Source organism: Manis javanica, chromosome 1 (genome assembly GCF_040802235.1).
Source record: "Manis javanica isolate MJ-LG chromosome 1, MJ_LKY, whole genome shotgun sequence".
NCBI classification, from domain to species: domain Eukaryota; kingdom Metazoa; phylum Chordata; class Mammalia; order Pholidota; family Manidae; genus Manis; species Manis javanica.
In genome coordinates, this window is record NC_133156.1 from 95,895,762 (window position 1) to 95,919,123 (window position 23,362).

Here is a 23,362-nt window from a genome sequence, read left to right on the forward strand (position 1 = left end):
AGCCTAGGAATGATCAGAATGAGAAAAACGCTTTTTGGTATGTATTGCAGGACTTCATTTTCTGTTTTAATCTATGAAAGAGTTTCTCAGCCTCAGCTATGTTGACATTTGGGCCAGATAATTCTTTGTTGAGGGTGGACGATTCTGTGTGTGTTGTAGGCTGTTTAATGGCATCCCTGGCCTCTGCCCACTAGACGCCAGTAACACCCCCCTGTCCCAGTTGTGATAACACAAAAATGTCCGGAGACATTATCAGCAGTCCCCGGGCGTGGAGGGGATCCCTGTCTCCTGCCGTGCCCCGCTTCACTGAGAATCTCTGATCTATGAGAACAGGGCCTTGTCAGCCTTGTCTAACTAGATCAGTTCACCACCTGACAGAGACGCCCTGAGAGCTTTCCAGGCAGCAGGCCCTGGGACACAAAGGGATCTAGATGCCTGCCTGAAGGTGACCAAACAGAGGTTTTATTACCATGTCACATGGGCAGAGCATCTGGGGACAGACCCCAGAGAACCTCAGATAGGTGATGGCACTTGGCTGGACTTCACCCAGGAAGAGGGATGGCGGGGCGGGGGGCAGGTCAGAGCCATCCATGCAAGGTGTTGAAGGGACAGAAAGCAGGCCGTGTTCTGGAAACCCTGAACCATCACTTTTTAACATCTGACAGGGACACTTCCCTTTGAGAATCCTCAATTTAGCAAACACCATCATAATACAGAGTTTTCTCCATAAAATTCACCAAAGTTTTAAACAGAATATCTGAGATAATCTCTTCATATCCTCAGCAGCATCTACAAATGGGGAGCTGAAATGCAAAGTCTGTGTAGGGAGGTGCTTCATGGCCCCAGAATTAGACAGGCTCGAGTTCAGATCCTCACCCAGTTAACTCTGCTCCTCATCTCTCAGCTGTGAAGTGGAGATAGTAACAGCCTCTACCTCATAGGCTTGCTGTGATAACTAAGAGAGACACTTGTAAAATACTTAGCACAGCTCCTGGCACATAGTAAACACTCATGAAAATCCTTGACGTGTTCCTCTCTACTGGGCCACTTCTACCAGTATGTAAATATGCCTTTATATATCTTAGTTAAGAGAAAAACCCCATGGATCCCACTACCCTATTGTTCTTCTTTTTGTAGAAAAACTCTTAAGACAGAATTGTTTGCAGACTCTTCCTCATCTCATCTTCTCATTCTCTCTTGAAGCCCCTCCAATCAAGCTGTTGACCCCATCACTCCACCAAAACAGTCAGTCACTGGTCTCCTGGCTTTAACACTGCATCTATATGCTGAAACTCCTACCTTTTTTTTCCCATTTAGGCCTTTCCTCTGTTCCAGACACATATATGTAACTGCGTACTCAGTGTCTTTACTTGTTGAGCATCTCAGCGTAAAAGGTTCGAAAAAGAACTCCTGATTTTAACTCCTTCTCCCTGCAAACTGTTTCCCCTGCAGTCTTCCTTATTTTAGTTGCTGGAAACACTGTTCTTCTGGTTGCTCAGGCCAAGAGCTTTGGATGCATCCTGGACTCTTCATTTTCTCTCACACTTCATGCCCAACTTATGAGCAAGTTCTGTCTGCTCAACCTTCAAAGTACATCCAAAATTTACCTCTCATCACCTCCACTGCTTATCACTCTGGTCCAAACTACCACCATTGCCCATCTGGATTATCCTAATTGTCCCCTTACTAGTCTCCCTGATTCTACCCTAGTCTCCTGTGATGGAAGATGTGTCAACTTGGCTAGGCTATGGTGCCCAGTTGTTTGATCAAATACTAGTCTAGATATTGCCATGAAGGTATCTTTTAAGATGTGATTAGCATTTAAATTAGTAAATTTTGAGTAAAGCAGACCACCCTCCATAATGTGGGTGGGCCTTATCCAAACAGTCAAAGGTCTTAAGAGCAAAGATTGAGACTTCCTGAACAAGAAGGAATTTTGGCTCTTAACATCAACATGTAAATTCTGCCTGAATTCCCAGCTTTAGACTCAAGACAGTGATATTACCTCTTTTTTTTTCCTCAAAATTTTTTTTCAATTGTAGTAAAGTACATATAAAATTTACTATCTTAGTCATTTTTAAGTGTACATTCAGTGGCATTATATACATTCATAATGTGCAGCTGTCATCACCATAATATCTCCATAACTCTTTCCATCTTGTAAAATGGACACTCTGTACCTATTAAACAATAACTTCCCATTTCCCTCTCCCCGACCCCAGCCCCACCATTACACTTCCTATCTCTGTGACTGACTACTTTAAGTACCTCTTGTACATGGACTCATACAGTGTTTGTTCTTTAGTTTCTGGCTATTTCTCTTAGCATAATATCAAGGCTCATCCACGTTGTAGCATATGTTAGAATTTCTTTCCTTTTAAAGGGTAATATCCCATGGTATGTATGTACCACATTTTGCTTATCTATTCCCCTGTTGATGGACACTTGGGTTGCTTCCATGTTTTAGCTACTTTGAATAGTACTATTCTGAGAACTGATGTACAAATATCTCTTTGAGACTCTGCTTTCAATTCTTTTGTGTATATACCCAGAAGTGGAATTGTTGGATCCTACACAGTAATTCTATTTTTAATTGTTTGAGGAAGCACCATGCGGTTTTTGCAGTAGCTGGACCATTTCACACCCCCATCAATAGTGCACAAGGGTTTCAAACTTTGCCAACACTTGTTATTTTCTGGGCTTTTTGTTATTAGCTGTCCTAAGGGTGTGAGATGGTGCCATCTTACAATATGGATTTTGAATTGCTGGCCTCAGTGATAGTGTGAGATAATTCTTTACAATAAACCTATTTCCTATAGGTTCTGTTTCTCTGGAGAGCACTAACCCACCTCTCTGTAACAGTTATCTCCATTCAGTAGTCAGAGGCAGCTCCTTTAAATGAACATCAGCACGCTATTCCTCTGATAAAAAAAATGCTCCAATGGCCTCCCATTTCAAATGGAGTAAAAGCCGAAGTATTTACAATGACCTGTAAGGCCCTTGGGGATCTGACTTGCCTGTTCCTTTCCTAATACTGTCACCTTCTAGTCTCTCTTTCAAGTTGGTTCAAGTTAAAGAATGTTGTTGTAAAGATGAAGTGGGTAATGTTAGGGACATACATAGACAATACACACACAGGAAACAAATTACGTGTCAGAGGCCTTCTGGGGTTCAGAATTGGGAGCTGCAAAGTTGAGGATCAAGGTTCCTCTTTCTGTCTTCCCAGGATTTTGTGGTCTCTCTTGGCTCTGCTTCCTCCCTACCACCTGCAGGTGTATTCTCTTCTCCTCTGCTTACCCATCTTGCACATGGCTTCCAAGTAGCTGACTCATGCCCAAGTCATCAGTCATACAACAAGCGTTAAATGAGTGCCTAATATGTGGCAGGCACTCAACTAGGCCCTGCAGATAAAGCAGTGGAGAAAACTAACAAAACTGGTTGTCTTTCTAGAGCTTATGTTCTAGTATGTCTGGGGGTGTGGGAATATAAGATAAGATGAATGTGCAAAGTATAATGTCACATAGTTACAAGTGTTTCAGAGAAAATACATCAGGGAAGAAAAATAGAGAAAATTGGATGGGTGTGCTTCTAAAACAGCTAGTCAGGGAAGGGCCCACTAAGCTGACTCTAAAAAAAGACTGTAGGAAGTAAGGAAACAAGCCAGGGGAGCAGGGGGCTAGGAGAGCGAGTGTGAGCTCAGAACCCTGTGTGGCAGGGAGCATATAGAAAGGGCCTGCAGGCCATGGAGGCTTTGGCTTTTATTTTGGTTAAGATGGGGAATTAGTGGAGATTTTTGAGCAGAGGAATTCGGTGAGCTGATTCATATTTTAACAGGATCACTCTGCCTGCTGTGTGGAAAATAGACTGTGGGAAGTGAGGGCAGAAGGAAGGAGTCCATTGAAAAGGCAGTTTCAATATCCTGGGAGAGGGCTTGGGCTGCCTGGACCACAGTGGAAGCAGCAAGAGCCTCCTACCACTCTGATGTGGTCCAGAGCTCATTCTCTATAAAGGTTTTGTAGAATGGCTGGAGCAGAGACCAAAACATGATCAGAACAGGATTCAAGTCCTCTTCTAATAATCCTGTAGATGGCTGTCACACCATCTGTGAGCAGATGACCACCAAAGGCTCATTCATCACCCACATTGCCATCTCCTTGGGGTGTTGAATAGCACTTGTTCTAAATGGGGAAACTAAATTTGAACAAAATTCATTGAGTGAATCATTTAATTAGAAAGAAGCCTTTGCATCGTTCACAGGCTTTCATCTCTATTCTGAAATTAGTTGAGAACTCCTTCCAGGAGACCTCTAGTCATCCTGTTGGTATTAAACACATCACAGTTGTCCAGGTGGGATTCCAGAGGAAGATTATGCTATAAGGTATTAACCTCTCACGGACCTCACCATTTATCTAGTTGATGCAAAGGGCCATGTGGTAATTTTAAAACTTTTTTCCATCTTATCTTAAGAAGATAAATGAAATGAATTGAAATGTTGGGAAATTTATTAAGATAGTTTGAGGATTACCGTTAAGTGGAAGAGCAAGATAACCTCCAGGAACCCACTGTGGAGGACTCATTCCTATCCTTAACTCACTGGGCCTCTTCCTTTTGTGCACAGTGTGGCCTCCGGTGACAGCAGGAGGACAAAGCTCTCCCTGGTGACACATTGCCTTTGTGGCTTCTTTAAATGGTGAGAGCAAAGCTGCCTCTGCTCAGGGCCTATAAAGAATAGAAGGAACCAGGTCTGGCCACACCTAAAGGCTTAAGACAACTAGGAAAGGGTCGTTTTTATGGGAAACCACTGAAGCAATTTTTGCCACAATTGGTGGTAGTTTCCTGGTTTGGGTGAGAAAGACAGAAAGTGGGAGGGAGAACTCCAGCCTGGGTTCAGGCACTATGACCCCAACCCCGGCTTCCCCTTTTGGGGTGAATAACCAGGCTGAGCTTCAGAGGAGGAAGAAAGAAGCTTGATTTACTACAAAGCAGCCAGCAGTGGGTTAGGAGGCAGTGGTTTGGTGACTATAGTAAGTTATCAGGATGCTCTGAAACTGGTAATAAGGCTTAAAATCAAATTTCATGCATATGCCACCCGCAAGAGAGAGGTGTCCTTTCCCTGAAGAAGACACAGACTAAAGACACCTCTGGGGACTATATCTAGCAAGGTGTCTAGTTTTCCTGGAAGGAGCTGGAATGTCCCAAGGCAGCTGTGGTTCCTGGGGTTTGAGAAACCTTTCTGGAACTGTGTTAGAGCTGGAATCCTCAGGCAAGAGTCAGAAAAGCGAGCAGCCAGAGGCACTCATGGGTGCAAGCTGAGAAGGTACAAAAAAATGTGAGCAAGAGGGTGGGCAGGCATGGGAGAACAGGGTGGGGCTCCTGGCAAGCTTTGCAGGCTCCTAAGAGCCTGGACAGGGCAGTCTGGTTAAAAATGGGGGAACAAACAAACGTGGGCTCTTACTCCTCAGCAGCGGGGTGAGGGGTTATGCAGCAGTTTTGCCAGTCTCTGTGTCTCTTTACCCTTCCCTGAGAAGAAGGCCAGTAGCTTGTGTCTGAAGTCTGAGAAGTCCTTCCACCACCACCTGTGCCAACAGCCAAGCAATGCAACCCCACCACACATACACATACAAACACCCCTGGGAATGGAAGTAAAGAACCTTCATGTTTTCAAGGCCCTTGGGGAAGTTTAAGCTGGGTCATCTGTCTGAAGGGGTTAAAGGAGACAGCAGGTAGGAGCTGAGTCAATGAAGTAGAAGTGGCTGGACCAAAAAGGTACTGCTTGCTAAGGGGATCCTGTGAGATGGGGAAGATGGAGGAGAAGCAGACAGCAGAGTGCACTTACTTCAGTCAGCAGATCCAGTCAGCCCTCCTGCCCTGCCAGAAGCTTCCATACCCTATTCCACACTGACTCTTCTTCTATCTTCTCACCCTGTATTCAGTTTCCTCAATTCAGAGCTTAGTGAAATAGCCCGAGCTCAGGAACACAGAAGCTTAAAACAGTCTTTTCTGACCAACGCTTTGTCCAAACTATGCAAGTTCTTCTTTTGTATCTAAGTGTTAAAAGCCAAGAACCTTTTAAAAAGGAAGCCATTGTTTAGAATTAAGCCTCTTTTAACAGTAATCTTTTGAACTGAAGATAAATTCCAGGGTTGACATAGAAGATACTTCCAGGAAAGCCAAAAACCCACTGTGTAGCATTTTCCAAAGTTCTCCTCCTTTTTTTGCCTTTCCCCATAGACCTGTGTTGACATATCATCCAGAATTGAGTTTGCTTTCAGCAATAATGCAAAAGTCTGAAAGTCTTCAGATCCGCAAACAACTAACTTCTTTTTGCTACATAAACAAGGGCATTATGCTTGATGTTGTTTTAAGTCTTTACCATAAAAACTGTTATCTCAGTTGACTGGCCGAAGTGGGGAACTTAACGTTAGTTGATTTTTAAAACAAGGTTTTCCACTCTGAGTTCCCATTGTTCACATGTGATTGCATGCCTTGTGAAATCAAACCCAAAAAGAAAATTCCTACTCACTGGACTAACTCCAAAAGATAATCTGTAGACAGTATGCCAGACACAAAACTTGGAATAATTGTTTCTGCATTCATTTACTAAGTCAACAAACTCTATTTCCATAAGGGATCTGAGGCGGCCCTTTGGAATATTAACAAACATCTATCTCCACCTCACACATATAGCAATAGCTCACAGTAGTACTGATGTGTTTTCACTTAAAAATTATTTAAATGATTTTATCAAAAGCTAAAAAATAATATATTTTATATTAATTAAAATGATCAACTATAATTTTTTTATACTGACATGTTCCTGAAAAAGTGTAATCCCATGGAACTTGAAATTCACCAGTTATGAACTTCACATTATCATGACCAAGCCGATGGGTTATATGCAAAAGCCCACAAGAAAAGCCAAGGTCCCACTCCTTCCCTGTGGTTTGGACCAGCAGTGGGTGTCATGTTTGTTCTCACTGAGCAGCGCCAAGCACTGAGGAGAACCTGACCAGTTCTCTCTGGACTCAGCCAGTTGGGGTGGATTCTACTTTAATTGGAACTCAGTCATTCTGAGCCCTATATGAGCCAGCTTTCTTTCTCATCACCCCCTCCCTTGTTTTGGGTATTTTCCTCAAACTCTCCTTTGCCCCAACTATCTTTTTCTATGTGATTATTTCACTCTGAAGTTTTGTGACGGTTTTCCATGGCAGCTCCCATGGTCATTCACAATCTGTGTGCTAGTGACAATCACCACTCTGCTATGAAAGGCAGAAATTATACTTCATTTTATACTGGACTTTCTCAAACTACAATCCACAGGATACTAGTTCCTCCAAATGTTAACAAGTGTTATAAAGAAAGGTCCCATAGTTAATATGGTTTGTAAAATGCTGGTGATTATACACACATTAGCCTTTTAAAGGCTCCCAGAAGTCCTACAGCATTTTCCAAATTTATTTGCCACAGTCATACCTCTCCCACCACTACTTTCATGAAATACAATTTGGGACATAAATATTCATGGATCTTATAGACACTTGAGTTAGACATTCATTATCCAGATGATATAGATAAGGATATAGCTACAAACTGAGATAATTACTATTAAGGCCAGGGGTGGAGGGTGTTGGAGAATATTTTCCCAAGGATGTCACTCTTTTGCTGAGACCTGAATAGTGGCAGCTACCTGCTGGTGGGGGTGAGTGGGGTGAGGAACCTTCCTCGGGTCATGCAGTCCCTCCTTCTGTCTCAGCAGAACGGCTGTGAGGCTTCAAGTCAGCTCAGAAGACAGGGATTGGGAAGAGATTTCATTCTCTGTGACATATGGACATCCATTTTAGTCTCTGGTGATGCTGAGATTTCCTTAGAGAGAAAAAAGGAAAGAACAGAGAAGCCACTAGAGCTTTTGGAGGAAACGAAAACTGTCACAGAATTAGGAGACAGCTGGGATGTGGGAGGTGGTAGCTGGAGGGAGTGAGAAGGGAGATGCCAAAGATAACAACCATTTTTATAACAAGACTTGATTATTTTTACAAATGATTGTGCAGATTGTTCAATTGTGCTCTATAAAACCTAGACTGTCACCCGTCAGTAGTTATAGGATATTGTGTAGTACAAACCCCAAGACTTTAGCATATTTCCCATCATACACTTGTTAATTGAATGCTGAAATTATCCACCTTCACCCATGAATGGACTATACTTAGTATTTAAAGGATTGAGACCAGGTGCAGGAGGCATTCACAATTAGGGAAGCAATTTTGGGTTATTTAAAGAACATAACGTTGAGGCTTCTTTGATTTCTTCTTTTTTTTTAGATTTTCAGAGATGATGATTTGAACATTCTGCTCCCTCTAACAGAGCATCTAGGTCTGAGAAATCTAATATTCACCTTCCTCTGGACTCCCCCAGATGCAATACAGTACAGTAAGCTAGACCTTAGCTCAACATTAAACAGGTGATGGTGGCTTGTCAGGAGTGACACGGATCTCAATCATTGCCCAACAGAGGACTGACTACTCACTGATACATGATTTACCATAGCAGGCTCCTCCTGACCTGGCAGGTCTAATGGTCAGAAATCCAGGAATCTGACAGAGACACAAAGAGACAGAAAGAAAAAGAGACAGAATAAGCAAACAAAATACTTAGGCCTTTAGTGCAAGTGGGATGGACCATCAGGAAAGGATAGGGTAGACCTCTAAGGGTTGAAGCACAGGGGAAGGGCAAGAAACCAAGAACACTACGAAGATACAGTATTGCTCTCAAACAGTGGCAAACCTGTTGAGCGATGGGATTTCAACCTGCATAATGGTATGTTCTCAGTGCCATGAGGATTCCTTACCTCATAGCAAATCCACTACTACTATTTTGGCCCTGAGGGCTCAGGGAGTAGACTCAGAACAGGGTAAAGGGTTGTGGTGCCGGAGGCAGCCGTTAGAAATGAACTCTTTTGGCCCCATTTTGATCTTTGGGTTGGTGACCTTGTAATGTTAACTCATGACTGTGAACAGTGAAGACAAAGCCCTCTCTATCCATTTGTTCTGGGGGAAACATCACTAGATTGTAGTTGAAGTTCAGAGAAATCTCCGTGATTTAACTGTCAATATAATGTGGTTTTTAGAGTGTAAGTTCTGGAATCAAACAGATTGAACTTGGAACCCTCACTCAGTAACTGCTGTATGAGTCAGGGTCCATGTGAGAACACAGGGCCATGCCAGTTAATAAAAGAAATTGAACATGGAGAATTACAAATGGAAAGAAATAAATGAATAGCTAAACACAAGACTGTGAGACCCCCGAAGCTTAGCAAGTAGGAAGCTGCTTTCACCCCTAGGCCTGAAGGAGCACAGTGAGGATGGGGCTGCCTGGTGGGAGCTGGGAATGCAGAAGCAAGGCATGCTCATCAGATCTGGGACATGAAGATGCATTTGTTGCCAGAGAAGCTGCTTAAAGCACAGAGGGAAAATATTCTGGCTTCTCCCTTTCCCCTGCTCTTCAAGTTCCTGCCAGTGATCCTCTTTGTGAGCCAGAAGCCAGTTGGCAAGGGAGCCTGGGAAATGTAGTTTGTGTGGAGAGCTAAGCAGAGGAAGCTGGGAAATAAATGTGAGAGCAAACAGGCAAATGGCCAGCCCAGGAGCTGAGGGATCCCGCTGCTTCATGTCTTGTAACCTCAGTTTTACAAAAGAGAATATTATTTCTTCATTTTAGGATTGTCAGGAGGATTAAAGGACTTAATACATGTTTTAATTGGGCTTGATTGTAAGAAATAGAGTCACTCAAATAACATCAAGTAATTGGAGTGGTGCCAGGGAGACAGTCACAAAGGTATCTGTGAAACCAAGGAAGTAGAGGTCCAAGCCCCGCACCCACTTCATAGTTACTGAGGAGGAGCCAAACAGGAGCCTGAGGTGGGCAGGGCAGAAGTGATGGTGCAGCTGGGGCTCCTGGAAGCTGAAATCAGAGAGGCCTTCAGAATCCAAAGCACTCCACTGGTGGAATTCTGCTTTTCTCTTCTACATTAACATGACTCCAAATTTCTCTGTGGGTGTGATTTCCTCTTGTAGCTATCCAGGGGCATCTCACCTCCACGCTAAAGCTTACACGTTTGTGGTTGCAGACATTCTGCTTCCTTATGACTTTGGCTTGATGGTGACCCATCAGAGGCCTTGCCCTCCCAGGCCTGTCTGTCCCAGGATCTTTCAGCTTAGTTCTCACTGAAAATTGTTTTCTTCACCATGTATTTCCTGATTTGGTTGCACTGGGACAAGCATCCTATGTGGCCAGTTACTTTTCATTTGGTAAAACTTCTCATTCAGGCCCCTGCCAAGGAGCCCTGTAGCTTGGATGCCTTTGGTAAGGTGCCCAGCCCTGGTCCAGTCAGTCAGCAGTCTTGGAGGGAGAAGGGCAGGGTGATATGGTGTAAAACATAGCTTCCTAGCAGCCCCTTCAGCAGGTGCTGTAGCTGGGTAACTAGCAGGGAGCCTTGCTTCTATCTCCACCTTCTCAGAGGTAGTTTGGTTCCCATAGCCCCACAGGAGCTAGAGCTCCTGACCACCTCTGCTCACTTATGGTTCAGACCCTAATGGTCCAAATTTTGTTTCTCTTCTGATTATAGTACATAGAGATATTTTTCCTGTTTTGAAGGTATGCTTTTGATTTCCTTTCTTTTTCTATTTTATTTATAACAGCAATGCCTTTGGAGCAAAACAAAGCCTCATATTTTGAACTTTCAACACCATCTTGACTAAAATCTGTGCCAATAATTTCTAAAATTTATGACTAATACAAACCTGGAAATTACCCAAATTAAGTTCTTATGAGATCCACTTTAAGGCAGAATGGGTGTCCAAGCAGACAAAAGAGGAAAGAGATGAAGATAATGTAGCTTACAGATTGAGAGAACATCAAGATGTTGATGCCACTGAAGGTACCTGGAAAACTAATGTTGCAGGAAATATAATTCAGGCATAGACAGCTGTAGAGATCAAGGTAAAGGTGGGCTCCTTATCTTAAGGAAAGTAGCCCTTTCACAAAACCAAATGAAAAACTCATAAACAACAGTAACAACCAAATCAATAAGTAACCCAGTCCTGGTACTGAGTGGATGAGTTGAGTGATGAGGGAAAATGAGTTCAGACCACAACAATTTTACAGACTGAATAGAGAAGAGACACTTTGTCCTAAAATCATCAAGTCCTCCTTGCCTCCCAGAAATCCCAAACCAGCCAACACAAAATCAAGAATAAACTAGGAATAGGCAATATACAGGACCACGTGAAAATAAAATGAACTGCCCATGGGATTTACTGCTGAATGAATAGCGTTTCCAGGGAGAAAAGGATCATAGCAAAGGATTTCTTGGCACTCCTTGGTCTCTGCCGTAGAGGTAGACAGCAGGGAGGGAGAGGCAGCGCAGACTCAGCTATTCCGCCCCCACCCCCGCACCCCACCCCTTTCAGGATCTTGCAGCCTCAGAGCAGTGCCCCAGCCTGGCTGTGAATGAAGACACCATCTCTCCTCAGTCTCCTTATGGCCTGTCAGGACTCTCAGCTGTTGTTTTCTTCACCAAAACATTTGGGAACCCCTCTTTTCTCTCTGAAGTTGGGGATAGGGCAAAAGGGGACTGAGAATGTTCTGGCCTTGAGTTGCAGGGACAGTAAAGCAAGCCTTTCTGAGGACTAGGATGCACACTGGGGGGGCCTTCCAAGGCGCATACCTATTTCCACTCCAGTCAGGCTTATGGAGCAAACCTGGACTGATTAAGGAGTAAAGGAGCTGTCTTCAGGGATGGGCTGCTTCCCTGGTTGGAAATATTCTGGCTGGACTTGTTGATTGGAGAAAGGAAAGCTCATTTAATGCTGCCAGCAATGTAAGGTCTTGGCTGACATCTGTGGGGTTCTTGTCTTCAGAGCAGACAGGACTAGCTACCTCCTGAACTAATGTACTGGGGCTGAGAAGTGGATGGGGCCCTGGTGAGTCAGAGGGAGCTGAGTTTGCCATGGAGGACTGGAGGGCTAGTCTGGGCATCAGGAGATCTGGGACCCCTTCTGGGCCCTGAGACCCTCTCATGGTGTGACTTAGTCTTCTTTTCATTTTCAACAAAAGGATCGGACAAGATTATTTTCAGAGCCCCTCCAGCTCTGATAGGTGAGGTGTGGGGATGGGGGCACACAGGGAATAGATAGTGGTTCAATCAGAAGCTATGGAACAACTTCAGTTTAAAATTCAAAATGGCACAAATGGTAAAAAGAAGAAAGGACCCAATTTCTATCCTCTCAGAAAGATCAGGAGATTTTGATCTGATCTCATCAAAGGTTTTCTTTTTTCTCTGAAAAAATAAATTGTACTGTACTTTATTTTACTCATAATCCCTTCCAATGACTTCAATACTTTACCAGGCTGTGTGTAGCTGATGGCTTTCACATTCAAGGTGGGAAATCTTTATTTATGACCTTTACTGCCTTGGTGTGAAGCTCGCTAATGGCCACATTCTGGGAAATTACAGAGGACGTGTCTAATGTTTTTGTGCCTTTACTGTTCATTCAGATCCTTTCCCTTGCCTTTCCTTTCAGATAGAAGAGTTTAGAGGAAATGCCTTTTAGATTCAGGATGTTAAATGCATTTGCTGTTTGTTCAATATTTAATGAAAGCTGTTGTGTGTTAAGAACTAGCACTGAGATAGATGCTGGTGACAAAGGAGGGAACAAGACGTGATCCCTGTTTTCCTGGTACCTATAAACACATGTGCATGTGGAGGGCACAGCCTGGAAACAGGAAAGCAGAAACTGAGTTTTATGTAAAATAATGTCTGTGAAAGAGCTGTGAAGTAGATGAAGGCTGACAGAGGAAAATGACAGGGTGATGGTGTGCCCACCTACCTGCTGGGGGCCTGGGGGGGCTCCTCTTTTGAGCATGTAGTCAGAGAAGAGCCCTTTGCAGAGGTAACCTGCCACCTGAAAGGTGGTAAAGGGAGCAGCTATGGCAAGAGGGCAGACCAGATGCCAGACAAGGAAAGTGCTGTGGCCTCTGGCAGGTGAGAGGGCTGGTGGAAGGAACAGGTGGATGCTCAGAGCTGCGGGGGAGATGGGTGCACATGCTGTTCTCTGCACACTCGTATACATGGATGTAAGAGTTAGCTCAGCTCTCAAGAGAAACTTCCTGAGTTCACATGTATGAAACACTGGCAAAGGCTCTGTAAGGCGAGTCTGCAACCCTCAGCAGTCCTGACCTGCAGCACATTACCTGGCATAAGTGGGTTCAGTGTATTACCTCTTTCAGGGTACATACCAACCAGGGGTACTTGTTTGTGAAGTTTGGGACTAGAAGAATCTCCATTTTTCAAAAATCATTCCATCAGTAGGAGCCAAAGAGTGGGAAGTAGATTCATATGATAGTAGTTAACCTTTGTTGGCCTAATATAAGCCTAATAAACATTGTTCTACAGGTTTATTTTAAGCTTTGCTTCATCTCTCTGAGGGAAGAACTATTGTGATGCCAATTTTACACATAAAGACAGGAACAGAAGGTCCATATACCTAGCCAAGGTCCCACAGCTGTGGGGTCCAGACCATTCCCTTAACCACACTACTGGAGTTTCACATGAGGACTTCAGCTTGTACATTAGGAAGGAAGGGTGGAAGTTCTCTCTCTTTCTGGAGTTCTTTAAGAAAATGCCAACTTTCCATCCAAGAATGAGATTTCTTCGCCTCATTACATACACTGATTTAGAATTCCAAGGGGTGGAACTCAGGAATTTGCAGTTTTGGATTGCTGTCTAGTTGATTCTAAATGCTCTCTGCTAAGGTTTGAAAAGCACACACATGGGCATTCACAATGTCCAATGTCCGGCTAAGCAGCCAGACTCTGAATTCCTTCAATAATAACAGTAACAGTAGTAGTGGTAATAATAATAATGCCATTTCTTGAGTGCCTTCTTTGCACCAAAATTGGCCAAAAAGGAATGACAAGTGTCCACTGCTGGCAGGCTGGGTTCTGGGCTGCTCAGCCCTTGCACTTCTGCCTGGTTATGCATCGAGTGGCAGTTTGGGGTAAGCCTCCTCATGGTTTTCCACAATGGCAGCGGCATTAAATTATCATCATTCTCGTAGTTATCCACACCACGCCCTGGCAACACTGGTGATTCAAGAGAACCCTGTGAGTCACGTTGACATGTTATTTCTATACTTTTCCATTGTTCCATACCATTTTACCTATTCCCTCAGTGAAGGCATGTTGATTCCTTCCCTCTGTTCCTTTCTTATCCCTACAATTAACAGTTCAGAATGGTGACTAGATGGGGAAATTGAAAAGAGATGTGTGGAGGCTGAGGTGAGCAATAAACACCTTGGTATACTCATGGTTGCCAGTATTTTGACCTCGATCACTTTGTCATCAGATGACTCATGTTACTGAATGAATCAAACATTTGAAATAAACAGAATATAGAAGCTGCCATTCTTCACTTAATCTTAGAGAGACAGGACAACCAGGCACTGCAGTCACCTCCCTTAAAGATCCTGTCCCCAGTCTATTTTCTATTTAAATTCAATATGAATAGGTACACAATGACCTAGGAGGAGTTCACATGATTTTCAAACCCAGAAGCCAAAATTTCTGAAACCCAGATTTGAAACCCAAAAGGCTAATTCATTGCCCCTACTTGCAAAAAATTGTTGACTCAAAAGTTAATATGTACAGATAGTTATTGAAAATTGGAAGTATATTACCATCTTCCACTCGTTTGACATTATGCTCTCAATTTTGCTCCTTGCCTAAACCTTCTGGTCTTGTAAGTAAAACCATGATGGAATTTTAGAAGAGAGTTCCCTGAAAAAATAAACTGGGGAGCTGTTAAAAATGCCTATACCTGGACTCGCTTAAGGCCAATTAGATCAGACTCTCCAAGGGCCAGACTCCCACCCACTTCATTCTAAGGTGCAGCTATGAGCTGAGAACCATTGGTGGAAACCTGGGAAGCTTTTGGATATTGAATGAAAGAACATCCAGGTTCAGCTGGTAACTGAGCTTGACTCAGACTAGACATGGGAGTGTATCCGGTGGTCTAAAGTTAGCATAAGTAGGGAGAAGGCACTAACTTGGGGCTATGAGGAGGTGAAGTGGTTGAAGCTGCTGGGAAAGCTGGTACTACCTTCAAGGTCACACTGTCCTATTTCCTATTTAGAGTTAAAAAGCTGAATTTTACCCAAGGGTAGAATCAGCCTTAAAAACAGGCAGATGAGTGCTTCAAATAAATTACACAAAAGGAAGGAAAATGGGTTGAAGTGGGTGGGCCTTGCCAGGGCCAGAAGAAGACCTTCAGGGATGATAACAGAGGAGACTGGTTTGGAAGGCAATGCAGCAGCGGAGGTGGTGTCCTGAGGAGTCTTGCTCTCTCAGAAGCAGAAGGGGCAGAAGCCCTGAGGCACCGCAGGCCTAGGCTGGTGGTGTGTTGGCCTGTGCCAGTTGCTGCAGCGGGAGGACCTCCTGGAAGCACCTAGTGGTGTCATTTAGGAAGTCTTCCTGGCTTCCTTACCTCCAAGCCCAGTTCTCCAGCTCTCCTAGGGATTGTGGGCCCTCAGCATCTCTTAGGAAGTTGCTGTTGTGTAAGTCAACAGGGTAAGTCTCTGTTTTCACTGAAGCACTCTGAATGCTACCCATTTGTCCTTATTTAATATTCATTCAAGTATTGGGAAAGAAGGTATTGTTCTTGCTTAATAGAAAAGAAAGTGAGAATCAGAAGTTAAGAAGCTAATATGAGGCCAGACAGCCAAAAAGGGCAGGACTCAAGTCAAATCCCCATGGGAATCATCTCAGAGCCCATGTCTTTTCCTCAGTACAGACTCTGGAAAGGGGCTGCATATGCTGTGCAGCAAATTTTGAGTATCTTGGGCCTGTCATCTTTCTTCTTACAGTTCACCTGAGGCATATGACCTGGGGCTCAAGGTTGCCTAAAATTTTCAAACCAAGTTCTGCTTTTATTAAAGTTATCCAAAGAACATGGGCTCTGACTGGATGCTTCTATGGTTTTGTGTTTCCGAGTTTATGATTTCCTAGCAAAAAGTCTAGCTGAAAAGTTTCTTCCTTTTCAGCATTGGACTTGTAAGAGGAGAAATTTTCCCAACACTTCAGCCAGAGTGGTCATATGTATGGCCTGAGTACCCGGTTTTAGAAGAGCTGGGGCAGATAGTGAGGGTCCCGGAGGGCAGGAAGCAGGGGTCACTCTTGGCTCCTTCCTGATGACTGCTCACAGATGCCACGCACTCATGACCTCCAGAAACAATGCATTCAGACTCCAAGCCCCTGTAGCCAGAGCAGCTCTACCCAGTAAACCAGCTTTAGTTCTCCTGAGAAAGTCCCTGCATTTAAAAGCTGGAAGGGCCCTTAGAAATCTTATTTTGCACATGACTGAAAACAAGTCTAGGCAGATTTTTGTGAAGTCACACAATTAGTGGCTAGGGAGGGTCAATGCTTTCGGTAGAGCACAATAGAAGCTACAGAAGCAATCTGTAATTAGAAAAAAGAAGCTTAAGAGAAAAGAGCATTGGAACTTAACGATTTTGCAATTTGGGGAGACAGCATACCAAGAGATGAAAGATGGTGTAGGCTGGACACAAACGACGAGAATTCCGGGCTGGGGGCTAACCAAGCGGCTGGCTGGTCAGAACAGGCTTCATGGGCAGCGCAGGGGCTGGGGCGAGGAGAGGCAGCGGCCTGAAAAAGGGGGGAGTCCCGTCCCCCTCCCCCTTTCCCCCACGCTGCTCAAAAACCCTGGTCCTGGAGCAAAAATGGTTAAAGCCGCCAAGCCGGCGCTGCAGAGTGACCCTGCGCGCTTTATGGGCTGCGGAGTGGCGTAGGGCCCAGAGCTCGGCTGCCAACCCCGCCCAGCGGCTTCGCGGCCCCCTCGTCCGGCCTCCGTGTGGTCGGCTCCCCGGGTCCTCTCCAGCCACTTCCTTCGCCGCCTGCTGTTGCCTCAGACCCTGAACACTCAGCCTTCTCCAGTTGACCGGGTGTGGGGGACACCTAGAGGGCCGGTGCTTTCCTCCTGCGCCGCCTGCTCTCCGCTCACCCCTGCCAGCCGCGGCCCGGCGCCCAGGTCCAGGCCCGCAGACCTGCTCGCGCCCCGCCCCCTGCGCTCTGCGTCGGTCCTCTAAGAACGAGAGCTTGCAACTGAAGGTGGCGCTTTCAAAGCGCATTTTATTATGCATGCGTGCTTCCTATTTACCGGATCCCACTAACTGCTTTCTTGCTGCAAGAAAGAAAAAGATGCATTCATCTTCTTCAATTTATTTGTTCACAATAGCCGCGATGTTGAAAGAACAGGCACACACAATGTTATAAACCCAGGAATAGGGCTGTCAACAAGACAAGCAGGAAACACAGGGCCGACATTCCAGAAAGCTGAGGAGCGCCACTGCCCTCCTGGTAGCGCTCGGGCCTCCTCTGCAGGGGCGGAGAGAAGGGCGGGAGCTCCCCCCAACCCTGCTTTTTCCAGTCGCATGAAAAATAGACCCTCCGTCAGTGGTTCAAGTTTTGCCTGGTCTTGCTATTGCAGCCCTCGCTGTCAGGGCAAGTAGAGGGGTTATCAGAGCCTTCCAGGCCTGATCGCTTTTTCCTGTGAAGTTTTCATTCCTTCCTGCCGCAAATATTTACTGCGTGCTTCGTGTGTGCCCGGCAGTGACCTAATGAACAAACCTAACATTTTTGCCCTAAAGAATTTACATTCTCATTAGGAAAACCTAATAAATAAGTGAATTACCTGTTAGAGGGTGATTTTAAAACACAGATCAAGGTAGGGGGGAATTAAAGTATGGTAATTTGCAATTTAAAATAAGTGGCTTTGGTAGGTGGGAGGACCCCACAATGGAAATCTGCCTGGCAGGAATTGGGCTGCCCATCTGCAGATTAGCTGCCTCTGCCCCACAGCAGCCCTTTGGCAGCACTTCTTTGTGTTCACAGATTTGCATAGAGCCGGAGACCCTTGAAGAGGGTGGACATCTTTCAGAATCGCATAGGAGATGGAACATCAATTATTCATATTTTGATAGAGCATTATAGCCCTGACTTCCCCAGCTTCCATTCCTAACCTCCAGACAGCTGGGGAAATGATTGTCATTTTTAGAAAACAGGTAGAAAGGTGGAGGAGGGGAAAATCAGATGGACACAGGGGTTCTGAGGCTGCTTCAGAGAAAGTTAGCATGAAGTAGGTCCAGCTTAATGAAGGAAACAGCTCTATGCGGCATGATGTTAGGGGACATACTTTAATAATCCTAAATTAGATTTTTCGATTGGGTTGATAATTACAATAATGGAAATAGCTGGTGTTTATTGAATGCTTAATATGAATTCCCTGTTAGAAGGTGACAGGCATTGTGCACAGATTTCACAGGTAACCGCTTAGTCTCTGGCTTTTCTTCAACTAGACAGTCATGTAAGCTCCATGAGAGGGAGAACTTGTTCTGTTCACTGCTGTGCCTGAAACAGTGCCTGGCTCATAAATAGTACTCAGTGAATGAATGAATAAATTGCATCCTGAAGAAGATAATCAGGCTGCTTCTGCATTGGGCCCTTCAAATTCTTCAGAGTGGCAAACATAGTAATATACGCTTCTTATTGCTAACCACTTTGAGTATGATCCCAGGCCTTATTAGAGTGATGTTTCTTCTCTTTGCTGTGATTACCACCTTAATCCCACTCCATAATGGATGGGTGGGTAGAGGAAAAAAAGGGGGGATGAGGAGAAAAGGAAATCTTATCTTGCCATGCATCCATTACTTCATTTAGTTCTTAACCCATTTTAAGAAGAGGAAACTGGGACTTAGGGTAAGTAGTTGCCAAGGTCTCATGGCAATTTAGGGCCAAGGAGCCTCAAACTAGAGCTGTGCTCTTATGCATTACACTAGGTGGCAGGGTAAAAATTGCATGATTTCTATTTCATTGCCCCCATTGTCTTCCTTATCCCACCTCCAAGGATAGGGCAGTGTTTTGAGCAGGTTCCTTGCTGTTTAGGGGGATATTTAAAAGCATGCCAAATTCTTCAACAATAAATTCAAAGTAAGAGATCACTATTTTTTGAAACTGGGTTGAGTTCACTACTTAGAGCTGACTCAATGCATGAGGAGTATTGGGCCAGGAAGATAATTTGGGGCAGGGATTAAGTTATCACTGCTTGACCTATTTACCTCCTTTGAAGCTGTCAAGGAACAAGGGTTCATTGGTGCCTGTTATGTACTCAGTGCTAAGCAAGCCACTGAGCAGGCAGGGCCACGAAGGAAAAAAATTGCAGCAGAAGCCCTCCTCCCTGATCTGACAGCACTGATGCTTGGTAGTTACTGGGGAAAAGAATGAAAAAATGGCACTACCTGAAAAGTATTCTTTGTACAGATACATTTAAGTGTAAACACATGAATCCATTTAAATATATATAAATGTAAATTTACCTGCTATCTCTTCATGTAAGGCTAAGACTTTTGCTTGGAATCGTGGAATGCTGATTGAAGTTCTGTATTGTTTTTCTGAAATAAATTACACCCGTGGTGAATCATCTACCATTTTCAGTTTTGGTTTCTTTCAAGTGAATCGATAACTTATAGACAATTTTCAAATAAGCTGAGTGCATAATACTTCTAGATTTTTTGGATATCTCCCCCTAGTCTTTTACAGTTATCTTTATCACACCTAATCTAATAGTGTTTTGTGTTTGTGAGATTCAACTTTGAGTTTTTTCAAAGCATTCAAATTAGTTTTGTAGAAACATTTCTTCTATTCACACGCTTTGAGTTTACCTATGAATTAATTAAATCATGTAATTATAATGAAAGTACTCCTAGTATAAACAGATATAGGAACAGGCACGGCTGCTCCTTGGCAAGTTGGGGCTGAAGACTCCATGATGGTCTGCAAATACATTCAGCTATGAGGAAGCAGTAGTGTGCAGAGCAGAAAAGAGTTGCGGGGAGAGGGGGGGGAGGAATTAAGGAGCCCACCAACAGAGAAGCAGGGTCTCTGGGGATCCTGTTGTTGCAGGGGTAAGTGGGAAGCCTTTGGGCCTCTGTTGCAAGGGAGTGTTCTGGCTACACTAGGATAGATACCAAAGCCTGAGGCTAATTTATTAAGTAGAAGGTATAGATTATACAGCAGGCTGGAGCTGACTAGTCCACAGGCAGAGTATCCCTTCTCCTCCGGGGTTTGTTAACTCTTTTATTAGAAGTCTGAAGGGAAGTAAAGTAGGGGGCAGAAGAATTAAGATTTTTCTGGGGAAATTCCTAGAAGAGGGATGCTTCTCTTTATTAGGTCTCTTCTAGGGGTTGTCCTGATGATTGTAAACTGTCCTGGCGCTGATGACTGTGATTTGTATTACGTAAATGAGATTTTAATGAAGTTAGAGGTTTATTTCTCATCAAATCAAACCTCTTCTTGGTTTGATCTAGTTCCAGCCAGTTCCTCCCAGACCTTGCTTATCCATCTCAGGCCTCTGTCCACTGCTCCCACATGTGACTGGTGAAGTGGGCTCCAGCCTTTGTCTGTTTCACCGTCCCGTTCCTTTCCTACCTCACTATGATCTAGGAAGAGGAGCGACTAGCCAATTGCTTGAGCCATCTTATTCCCTGGTAGCTTTCTAAACTGTGTTCCAATGCACACAGATTCTTTCAGTAACTTCCTTTTTCTCTGGGGTCACGAGTGGATCCCTGCTCCTTAAAGAGAATAGACCCTTACTGAATACTGGGTTTCAGCCCTTGGAGGTCTGGGGTGTCAGGGCAGGGGCGCCAAGTCTGCTCTGCTCTTTGTGCTGCTGCTACTTTTCCTTGGCTGTCTTCTGGGTTTCCCTCAGTCCCTTCTCATCACTCTTGCGGGGAGCCTATTTCTAGCCTTTGCTCTGGTTTCTCTTTTTTGCCACTTGCTTTTCATTTTTCATCATTTTTTTCCGCTTCTTCTGTTTTTTCTCCCACTTAATTGTCCTGGGCTTTGGGGTTTTGACATTCTGCATGGCTGGCTTTTATAAGCTTCAGAGGTCCTGCTCTCCTGGGTGGGCACTGTTATCTGGGGAAGAAATGGTTACCTTGTGCCTTCTGTAACCTTCCCAGAGTGCTCGCTCCCAGAGGCCTTTGGGGAAATTTTCAGGTTTGCAGCTGTTGTGGAGAATAGAGGGTGCCAGATGTCAGAGTAATATCAGTTAGCTCTTAATGCTTTATTATTATTATTCTTTTTTTTGGCAGCAGAATCTTGCCTTTGGAGTCCCCTGCTTATTTTAAAATTAGTTTGCAGTCCATGAGCTCAAACCAGATGAGCTCTGGGGGGCAAATGAGCCAAGATGCTTGTTGTGCTAAATTTTAAGAAAAAGTCAACCCAAATTAAAAATTGACCTCAGGTAATGAACAGAATAAATATTGTTAGATAATTAAGAACTCATGACAGTGCTGATTCCCCTAAATCTAGAAAACACCTGAACACAATAAAAACGTGCAAAATAGAGTAACTTAGAGGGAGAATTTAAAATTTCCAAATACTAGGGAAGCAAATATTCTGTCAGGAAATCTCTTACAGTCCATTGTCTTGAGAGATGGGAAAACCTATCCTTTGTCTAGTTTCTAGGTTCCCCTGGGTCTTTTACCTCTGACATAAAGGTGGAACTAAGGATCATAGATTGGGCTAATAGCATGAAAAAATAAAATGACCCAACATCTTTAAAATAGCACTTTCTCCTGTGTATGATTTTAGAAAGTGTGGAAAAAACTGTTCAGAGCATAGCTTTCCAACTCTTCTTTCCCTTCTCCCACTTGAAAAAGACCTTTTCCCATCCTGGATCTTACTGGGGAACATTATTTCCCAGGAGTATAAAAGGCTTCTGGGTACCAAACAAATAAACAACCCAAAATGCATCCCTCCTGAGAGAGCACATGACAGAGAAGCAAAGAAAGTGTTGGGAGGAAATGTTGAACATGTGGCATTTGGTTTCACCAGGGGAGAAGGTCATGGTGAATTTCTGTGCCTCCAGCCATGCCTCTATCCATCGATCCATCCATCAATCCATATAGCTTAAATTAAAATCTAGATGTATTGTTTGCCAAGGGATGTATATTAATATGTTTATTTGAAATGATAAAAATTAAGGAATGGTAAATCATGTCTGAATGAAAGTCTGATTTTGCTAATTAATTTTCCATGAGGACGGCTTTGCCAGTTATGTGCTTTGGTGGGCATTTTCCATAAATTATATGAGCTAAGCTTTCAGCTTCAAAGTTTCCAAAAATATTTAAAGTATTAAACAATTTAAAATATGGCAGATATTCTACTCTTTGTATTTAATTAAACATGATAAAAGTTTTAGATGCCAGGTTAAAAAGTCATGAATGGGTATAGAGTTTTCCAAAAGTATTTTACCTTGGGGACATCAGAGCAATAGAATAGAGAACTATTCCTGTAAAGAATGATGAAGGGAGTGATGGCATTTTGTTCAGAGAAGCTGAAGAGAGGTGGGAATTGTGGAGGGTGTGTGGGGGCATAGGGAGCTGTTCTCAAACAATTCAATGCAGTTGAACAAATGTAGTAATTACTTGTTTTGTGCAGGACAAGCTGCTAGGGGCAGCTCACAGAGGTGAGTAAATGCTGACAGCATTGCCAAGCCCTGAAACCAGGTTAATTTTTATTGAAAAAAAAAATCTATGCCATACATCATTTTTGTAGGAAGTAGGTACCCTAATGAAATAAAAATAGGGTATCAGAACTCCAAAAATCCTGAGAAACTTGGGAATGAACTATCTTCCAGGTAAAGAGGATCAGAGCAATGATAAAGTTCTGCATCAAATTTTTAAAATATGACCTGGCATGAACTAGAATGTTCATGGCAACACTATGCATGTGGTCATAAACCAGACCAACCCAAATGTCCTCTGCAGTGGAATGGATGTATATATACTGCATATTCAAGCAACACAATACTTTACAACAATAAGCACAAGAGTCAGTGAACTACAACTACACACAACATGGTCCAGTCTCACAAGGCTGAGTAACAACAATGACATAAGAGAAGTATGTACTGTATGATTCTATTTCTTACACAAGTCAGGGACAGGCGAAATGAACCAGTACGGTTAGAAGTCAGTTAGGGTCATGGTTATACCTGAGGAGGTAGTGGCTGAAAGGAACATGAGGGGTCTTCTGGGAGCTGAACATGTTCCCTCCAAGGATCTGGCTGTGTACAAAGCTATGATTTGTGTATTTTTATGTATGTATGTTACACTTAAATAACATTTAAAAATAAAAACAGCAGTAGTCTGGTGTTAAATTAGTCCTGGGCTAAATGGATTAGCCTTGCTAATCTGGATAACTGGACCGGAAGTAGGAAATAGGAATACAGTTG

At 43.7% G+C, this 23,362-nt stretch overlaps 1 protein-coding gene and 1 long non-coding RNA gene across 6 annotated transcripts in view; one reads left to right on the forward strand and one right to left on the reverse strand.

Annotated features, from left to right (window-relative positions):
• The window catches only part of ZNF366 (zinc finger protein 366), a 313,644-nt gene that overhangs the window by 191,054 nt on the left and 99,228 nt on the right, over window positions 1–23,362 (forward strand). The window lies entirely within an intron of this gene.
• LOC108392729 (uncharacterized) lies at window positions 398–17,138 on the reverse strand. The gene is made up of 3 exons (XR_001852096.3): window positions 16,584–17,138; window positions 8,525–8,591; window positions 398–7,863 (listed from the first exon to the last, which is right to left on the reverse strand). It is a non-coding gene; the product is annotated as an uncharacterized lncRNA (long non-coding RNA).